Raw genomic sequence first — 9,322 nt, 5'->3', positions numbered from 1 at the left:
TAAATTTAATTTAAAATTTTTTTCATTTTTTTAAAAGATTTTATTTATTTATTTATGAGAGACAGAGAGAGAGAGAGAGAGAGGCAGAGACACAGGCAGAAGGAGAAGAGGCTCCATGCAGGAAGATTGATGTGGGACTTGATCCTGGGACTCCAGGATGACACCCTGGGCCGAAGGCGACGCTAAGCTGCTGAGCCACCTAGGGATCCTCTGTAGCATTTAAACAATTTTATTTACGTAATGATATTAATCTTTCACACAAGCCTCAAAGTTCCATGAGGTAGGGACTGTTTTCTCTTGCTAACCATGGTATTACTAGGGCCCCAGTACCTTATGTACAGCAGGTAGTGTACACTCAGTACTCTCTTAGCAGGTACAGCCTTTCCCCCAAATCTAGCTCAGTAGATACTACTCTCCAAGGAGACGTGGACGGTTCAGAAACTTTGTGAGCTTGGTGGTGGAGACAGTGGTTGAAGGGCCAGAGGGATGGCAGAGGTAAGGGCTGGTGTAATGGGATCCTGGGGAGATGAAACGATGCTCATTTAACGAGTCTCCTCCCATGATCCCAACCTTCCATTCCCACCCCAAATGAGTCTGTCTTCAACCACCCATGCATTCATTTCTCCAGAGAAAGAGGTAAACCTCACAGTATAAAACCAAAGCCAGAATAACTTTGCAGAATTAGAAAGTGTCCAAGGAACCAGTTACAACTCGACTGAATTGGACCTCAACACAGAAATGATCGTGTTCCTCCAAAAACTCTTCAGTCTTGGAAGCTCACACTCCTCCAGCAAGTAGAAAGATAAATACACCTTCTTCTGTGGTCAGCTGCTGAGGAAGAACTTTTCTCTTCTGATGGACCAGCACTATTTCTTTTTTGTGGCTCTTTTCCCTTCTCCTTTCCTAGGTTTTCCTTTGCCACGAAGCTTCTTGAGACGCAGCTGCTCATCCTTGAAGTCCTGATGCTCATCTCTATAGAGGCCAAGGAAACGTAGTGTCCCCATGAGTGCAAAAGAAGTGTTGTGATTTGGATACCAGCCAGAAGTCTCCTTCCTCTTGGCCAAAGGCTGCTCTCTAAACAGTTTCACCACTTTCATTGATTTGGAGTCAGTAGGCCTGGCAACTTCACCCAACAGCCGGGTGCTCAGACCAGTCATGCGCGAGGCATATTCTGAAAGGGAAGACATTTCCTGAGCAGCAAGAGGCCCTACTCGCGACCTTCCTCTCCCACGCGCCCCTCTCCCCTAAAATTTTTTAAAAAAGAAATATTTCCTATGCAACAGTGTTTAGCAAGATACAGATGTCGGATCAAAACCATTCAGTAATGGACACTTGTTTACCTTATCCTAATTCTTTACCAGATGAACTTAAATTCCAGGGGCTTTCAAAATCTATTACCTTCGGAATAAAAACTGATAAAAATTTTTCAGTGCCCATTTGTGCCCAAGGTCTCTGTCTTCTTAAAGCATACATTATATATTGTCTGATATTACATACTTTTATAAGGAAAATCTTGATTAGGATTGGTGCATTCCCCATAGCTTGAATGAAACCAAGGAGTTTGGTTTGAAAATGCTTTCTCAGAAACCTCGGTATGATTGGTGAGTAGGCAAACACAATTTTTAAAGTTGGCTTGCAGGGTGCCCCCTTGTTCGGATATTCCTTTCTCATCTTGGTTGGAGTTAAGCAGATGCTTAACTAAGCCACCCAGTGCCTGTTTAGAGTATCTCTTAAACTCAGAACTTTGAAAGCTATCATTTGAAATAAAACAAAATATTTAATTAAATGCAAAAAGACTATTAGGGTGTTCTCTTAGGCATCTATAAAACTAATTTATTATAGAGGACACCAGAATAAATCTTTTAACTGGCATTGATTCCTCTCCAGAAATTGATGAAATTTTTAGCCATCGGGACCTACAGTATAAATACAATTTTTTTTGTTGATATTTCTTGTTGGCTTTCATGCTTGTATCATAAGTTACTTATTTTCTTTTTTTAAAAGTATTATCTTTATTTCTCTGCGTATTTTTAGGTCAAGTTTACAAAACACAAGATAAAGGCAATCCACCGGGGCGCCTTGGTGGCTCAGTGCTTGAGCTTCTGCCTTTAGCTCTGGTCATGATTCTGGGGTCCTGGGATGGAGTCCCACATCGGGCTCCCCCTAGGGAGCCTGCTTCCCCCTCTGCCTGTGTCTCTGCCTCTCTCTCTCTGTCTCTCGTGAATAAATAAATAAAATCTTTTAAAAAATATACAAAGGCAATCCACCTTGACTGCTCTTATGTTGCCTCTATCTTTCATCTTGCTCTATGTTGCTCCATTTGCACATTTATGCATGGCATCAAAGTGCTGGTTGGTTTTTATTTCTCTCTCTGGGCAGGGGGAGGATGACTTTTCTTTACCTGTTGTACTTTGTTCTTGATGTCTGAGGTTAACCTCACAAGGTTTCTGTTTCCTCGTGCTCATCAGCATTTTCTTCTCGAATTTCCCTTTGCATTACATCACTAGGTTACATTTCCCCACCAGCCTCCCAATTCTAACAATAGGTCTTATGTTTCCCAGGCTCTGAAGCATTACTACATATAGTGTGGTTCACAGGTCAGCAGCAGTGGCATCACCTGAGAACTTGTTAGAAAAACCCAACATAAGCTATGCCATTTGCTGAACCAGAATCTGTATTTTAACCAGGTCTCTGAAGAATAACACATTAATAAATGAGAGAAATGCTGCTCTAAAGGATCTGTCCAGCTCTATGCCCTCAGATCTCATCTCTATGTTCTCTCTGGCTGTTCAGTTGCATGAAATAGTCTCCCCACTGATTACTCCACCGTCAAAGCCAGGACCACATCAACCTGGCAACAGCTGTTTGTGTCTACATGGATGCTCAGATTCAATGATCTTTCCAATCTCGCCTCTCAGCCCTTTGGGTTTGGGTATTCATCCTGCCAACTTGGTTGTGAGTGGGAAAAAGAGGACTGTGCCTGGGAAACAATAGATTAGGTGCTTATCTCTGTCATTTTCTGTTCTCATCTTTGAAAATCATCCCCTACAACCCATGTACGAGCTAAAGAATAAATTACACATACTTAATAATGTTACAGCTATCCAGCCACAAAGCTTCCAAGTTTCATTCTTTTTTGTCTCCCATCACAAGTGGAGTTATTTTTGTATTAATCCAGCTATTTCGGTTGAGAAAAACAGTCTCATTGGTAGGACTGGACATATTATTGGCACAATAATCTCAGAAGAGGAGTAATCTATTCTGTGCTATGATAGGGAATGAAAGATGGCTCTACAATCTTATTCCTAGTCTAAATCACAGTGACTTGATTGTTAATTCGGTTAGGACGTGGCATGCTCAAGCTTAAGCATAATGCTGTACTGTGAATGCTCTTATACTTGATAGTTTTCCATATGTTTTAGAGTCCTGGGACTGGCCAAGTGACATGAAGTGATTTTTTTTTAAATTTTTATTTATTTATGATAGTCACACAGAGAGAGAGAGAGAGAGAGAGGCAGAGACACAGGCAGAGGGAGAAGCAGGCTCCATGTACCGGGAGCCCGACGTGGGATTTGATCCTGGGTCTCCAGGATCGCGCCCTGGGCCAAAGGCAGGTGCCAAACCGCTGCGCCACCCAGGGATCCCATGAAGTGATTTTAAAAAGAGAAAGAGGTACCCATACATTTCAGTGTAGAACTGTCATGACAGAGAAATGGGCTATTGTTCCTCATTTGTGCCTGTTTCTTCTTGGACATGGCAACGATCTTGGACACACAGTGAATGTACAACCAAGAAGTGAGGAAGAGGTGGATGGCATCTTTTTTTTTTTTTTTTTTTTTTTGGTAGAAGGATGTTCAAAGTTAAACAATTCAGAAAAGAAAGTGAACAGATAAGATGTATTATGGGTCATGATGTATCAGAACTACATATATAATGAGGTAGTCTCTTACAGATTGTGTAGCAGGTTGCTGATATACAAGTAGGTCGAGAGGGTTCAAAGCTTCTAATGGATCACATAAGGAGGAATTCTTGGGGCTACTGGGTGGCATAGCTGGTTAAGAGTTGGACTCATGATTTTAGCACAGGTCATAATCTCAGGGTCCTGGGATTGAGCCCCACATTGGGGCTTCACACTCAGCAAGGAGTCTGCTTGAGATTTTCTCTCTCTCCCTTTGCCTCTCCCCTTGCTCTTTCTCTCAACAAATAAATAAAATCTTCAAAAGGAATTCTCAGCATTTTTGTCAATTAAGAATTCAGAAAGTACATAATTATTGGGTCTGATTGCTATGAATCACAGGCCAATATAAAGATGCAAATGTGTAGGATAACTAACACAAGTTACGTTTCATAATGTGTTATCTTTCATTTCCAAAGGAAGTTGTACTGTTTCCCCAGACTGACATAAAAATCTTTTGTAAACTCTATGAGTAAATAGCATTTATTCACTATTCATACATAAGAAAAACATGTTATTACAAAAAATAATGTTTTTAAGTATTGGGTTTTTATAAAATGTAATTAAAGCAATATTAAATTTAACATGAATTACATTTTAAATTAAACTATATTTCATATTAGTGTTAGTTTAGGACTTCTGATTTTGAAATTGTGTTGTTACCTATTTGCAAAGACACTCAAGCTCATGATTTTAAAATGCAATTTCTTTCTACAGATGTATAAAAATGTAAATTCAGGCATGTATAATGTTTAAAATTAAAAATTCATTTGGAATGATATATTCTCCATATATGATGAACTTTTTCATGGCTTTGATATTAGTTACCTTGACTCCTATGCTGAAGAAACCCTAAACACAACATTCCCTGATGACAGTTCTAGAGACACTCTTGGTTGTTGCGGTTATGGAGGAGAACTAATGTTGCTTATTGGACAGGAGGTAGGATGTTAGACATGCTATACTTCACAGTGTCTACAAAAAAGAATTGTCCTGAACACTGCACAGTCTTCAAATATTCCTCCAGGTAGACATTTAGGGAGTTGAAAATCCTGTTGGTAATGACTGGAGCCTAGAACCTATTTCAATTTACATATTAAGACGAAGAACATCTGCACAGTTTTAATACCTGCAAAATTTTCTAAGAATGCAAAAACACATATACGACAAGAGTAATCAAAATAATAAAATTTCAGTGCTTGCAATTTGGTTTGGAATTTTACCAAGATTTAGCTCACCCTCATGGAAAATCTTGTCAATCATCAGCAACAATCCTTCATGGTATTTGAGTAACTGACTATATACCCTGCATTTTGTAGCTCTGTGTTCATGACAAGTTTTAAAGGGGGGAGTGTCTAATTACTTTCCTGTATTATCTAGTATAGTTGTTTCCAAGTGTTTAACATATCAACTCCCTACCACATATGTACATATTCCATCAATTACTGATTTTCTTTCATTTGTTCTTTATATTATAGTTAAGGCATTGAGTTGATGTTTAAAAGTTATCTATGTAGGTTAAGTTTTACTATCTGTGAATTTTAGTTCAGGGTAGTAATGCGAGGATTGAGATATGTTTATTAGAAAATGGGGTGTATTTGGTCTGATAATGTTGAGAACAACTCTCCTAGGAGCATTTTGTCTCATGGAGATTTATGTCTCCTAACAGGGCAATTGTTCACCAAAAGTTTACCCTGTGGGAGGGCAGATGTATGTAACATGGAAAAAAGGTGGAAGGTGTGGGAGTTGATGCACATTTATTTGTTGTGTGATTTGGAGTGAATCAATGGACTTCTCTGGGCCTGATTTTTCTTTCTATTAAAGTGTTGGAATTGATGAGCTCTAAAATCCCTAAGACAACATTTTATTATGGGTAGAAATTTATTTACATGGTGTAGAATCTACATACAGAAACCTGCATATTTCATTTGCAATATTCATAGTTTTTAATGCTGCATTTGAACCTATAAAATCATATGAAATTAGCTTTTATATACATAAATTTTTCACTAAGTAGTAAACCACTTACATTTTATTTTGAGGAATATATTAGCCGCATGATAAATATTTATAATGACTGCAAGCTCTTCCTTGGCAAAACAGTACCATGAGTTTTCATTTTTATTACACATGTAAACATACAGTTACACATCTATATGATAGTAGGTGCAAAGGTGTGTGTGCATGTGTGTTTGTGTGTACACATATTTAGATTTATCTCTGATATATTTTTTTTTTATCTCTGATATTTTGAAGGGTATATACAGCTGTGCATATTCATGGTTGATTTCCCTAACGCCCAGACAAGCTTTTGTGAGTGAAATGTATACATGGTAATATATGAGAAAATTAGTTGTCCCCGGGTCATATTGAGAGTTGAGTTGGGAAAGGGTACACTCATCTTTATTTTGGGGGCCGGCCGGCATCCTCTCCTTCAATTTCCATCTCCACCCTCCCTCAGCCAAATGCACCTTGCCACCTTTCTTCTTTAAATTATCACGAGGAGGCCACAGATGAGGAATACTTCACTGCAGGTGGTGATATGAAGCTGACAAGTAGTTTATAAACTAGCCCTACCCTATTGCTTGGAGAAGCTTTATAACTGATTGTTTTAATACCAAAGTGACACCAAAGGGGGTCAAGTAAATAAATATGCAAGCCTCACCAGTTCAAAATAATAAAATTCCAATGTGTGCAAGCCTGCTTGTTGAACATATGTTTGAGGCACGGCTAAGCCATCTGGCTCAGTGTCAAGCATTTACACCAACTGCAGTCTTACAGTACCTGACAGCAGAAAAGCTTTATTCCCCTGGTGTTTGGGCACAAATGGAGAAATATTATTGAAATGATTATCTGCATCAAGACTCAGATTTGCTTTGACATTTAGCTGGCTCTGTTTAATCCAAAGGGTTGTCTGAATGAATAAAGAGAAGGGTTCCTCCAGAAGATGCTGCGAGCAGCCAGGGAAAGCCAAATGATTAATGAGACTGAAAGGCAGGGTGGACCTGCCCACCTCCACCCAGACCTCAGTGCCAAGAACTGAATATGAAATTAGTCTCAAGCTTTCCGAGGCTTGTCAGGACGTTTCTTCCACCCTCAGAGGGTGCTCTCGCTTGGACCTCTGGAAACAAAAGGGACTGGTACCTTCCCCAACATGGAAGGGATGGGCTGGGCCAGAGAGCCTCGTGTTATAGTCAGAACATTTCACATTCAAACACTTTTTGCTTTTAACAGCTCTACCAGAGGCATTTAGATATTATGTTAGGAATAGAGTCTCTCTTAGGAATCGGAAAGCTACGGCTTGCCGACTTGTTTCTGTTTTGGCAGCTGGTTTCTACACGCTGTGGTCCTTATATCAAGATAATTTCATTTGGTTTAGAATGCCATGTTCCACTGGTTATTCTGTGCTGTCACTCATTTTAAAATGTTATGTTAAGCTGAGTTTCTTGCAAAATGAGGTACAGTGCTAGTCTCAGCATTCACCTATGCTAATAAAATTCAGAGGTTTAGCCAAAAAGAGACACCTTTACCAGAATAATGGGAAATCGGCAAGAAAATATAATCATCACTGTCATAATAATAGAATAAATAATTTGGAAATCTTTCTCAAAGAGTTACAGGTTCACATCTGCTTTATCTGATTTTTTAGGTATACTGTACCTTTGGAGGGAGAGTTTTAGTAAGGATTGTTGATTTAGATTTGAAATTACTTTGGTAATTTGGATTTAATAAGAATGTTAGACATGATTTTCTCCTCACTCTTACTTTTAATTAACTTTTTATAAAGATATGAATGAATTCTAATGAACACAATTGGCAGGCTAATTGATTTGTTTCAGAGCACAGTGAGTGATCAGTATGCTGGCAGCATTGTAATATACTATTCAAGGATGTCAAACAATTTTTGGGTTAATTTTCTGGCAGAGGTTAGTTGGGGAAACCGCTTAAAATATGTACTGTTTTTTGATTTTCAAACAAATGCCCGTTTTTTAAAAAAATTCAGTGAATTAAAAGATATCTATTGCTTTGAATTTATAGTGTCTTTAAATTATCATGTTGCCACCGGGGAGTTGTTTTGTGTATCTGCATATTAACAGAATACTTTTACATGTGTTATGCACATGAGAATATTAAAGACAATTTTCAGAAGATAAAGTATTGTTTTTGCAAGAAGAAAGCCAAGAATGTGCTCCTCTGTTTAAAAATGCATTTTTAAAAGTTGCCACAAAATCAAGAGTGGTCAAAACCAATCCTAAAAGCAACCATTTAAAGAAAAATAAAGCACAACTCCAAGAGGTTACTGTTTTGCTAGGGATCTCACTTTAAAGGTTTTGCTTAAATAAATCCCAGTGAAATGACATTCTTTTATAGTGTTAAGAACAATGAGCGGGTGAGAAAATATATTATGACATAGTTAAACACAGGGCTATAATTTCTAAACTGCATAAATTACATGTTTTCCCCTATTATGATACAGACAGCCAAACTGAACATTTTTGAAAGAAAATGACCAACGTATGATTAATTGCAAGCTCACAGATTTTGTAGCTTCAAGAGTAAATCAACTGCTAAGAAGTGCTAACTTGCTAAAATATAAACTAATTTTAGTCTCTAGATATTAAAATATAATCCATCTTCTTCCTCTATTGGGAGAGCTAATTAGAAATTGCGACTGGCAGAAGGAGGAGAACCCAGAGAACACCAGGATTAGGTTCATGTGCTTAAAACCTGAGCCTGGAAAAAGTGGCCAGATTTTTTATTCTTTACATTTCACATATTTGAGCTTCCTGAAGCCAGCTTATGGTAATGGCTGCTACCCAAATGTGCAAGTAACAGAAGAGAGAGTTTGTGAAAAGAACACGTTTAGTTAACATAGAATGCTACGAACATAACGCAGAAAGACAGAAAATGTTTCATGGATTCCATTTCTACCCCTTTTCTCAAAAAATCTGACTGTTCACATATAACACATCTAATAGCTAGGGTTTTGGCGAGGCCATCAGACCAGTGGCATTTGTGTTCTGAATTTTTATATTCTAGGAAACCTTCCAAACTGTGAGTTAATCTTGATTTCAGGTTGGTTTCACCTAGACTCTGATGACTCTTCCACTGGCACCTAAGGTTAAAAAAAAAAATGATGGGGTTGGATATGCACAATGAATAGATAGACTGGCTGTCCTACTCACACGTCCAAAACACTTGCTGACAATTTTAAATTTGCTATTTTAAATGTTGGGTTTTATTTCGCAGAATTTTAATTTTGCTATACTTTTGAAAATATAAGTACACTGTTAAACCTTTTCATAATCTGTCTGTGAGGCTTTTCAATTAAATAGGTGAGGAGTAGAGCAGAAATACAAGAAGATT

At 38.1% G+C, this 9,322-nt stretch overlaps 1 pseudogene; it reads right to left on the bottom strand.

Moving 5' to 3' along the window:
• Positions 1-259: 259 nt before the first annotated feature.
• Positions 260-1,231, bottom strand: LOC144304885 (small ribosomal subunit protein mS33 pseudogene; annotated as a pseudogene).
• Between the last annotated feature and the right edge of the window lie 8,091 nt (positions 1,232-9,322).

The sequence above is a fragment of the Canis aureus genome, chromosome 34, assembly GCF_053574225.1.
Source record: "Canis aureus isolate CA01 chromosome 34, VMU_Caureus_v.1.0, whole genome shotgun sequence".
Taxonomy (NCBI): Eukaryota; Metazoa; Chordata; class Mammalia; order Carnivora; family Canidae; genus Canis; species Canis aureus.
Note: the sequence above shows the minus strand (reverse complement) of the source record. Positions and strands in the feature narration are given on the sequence as shown.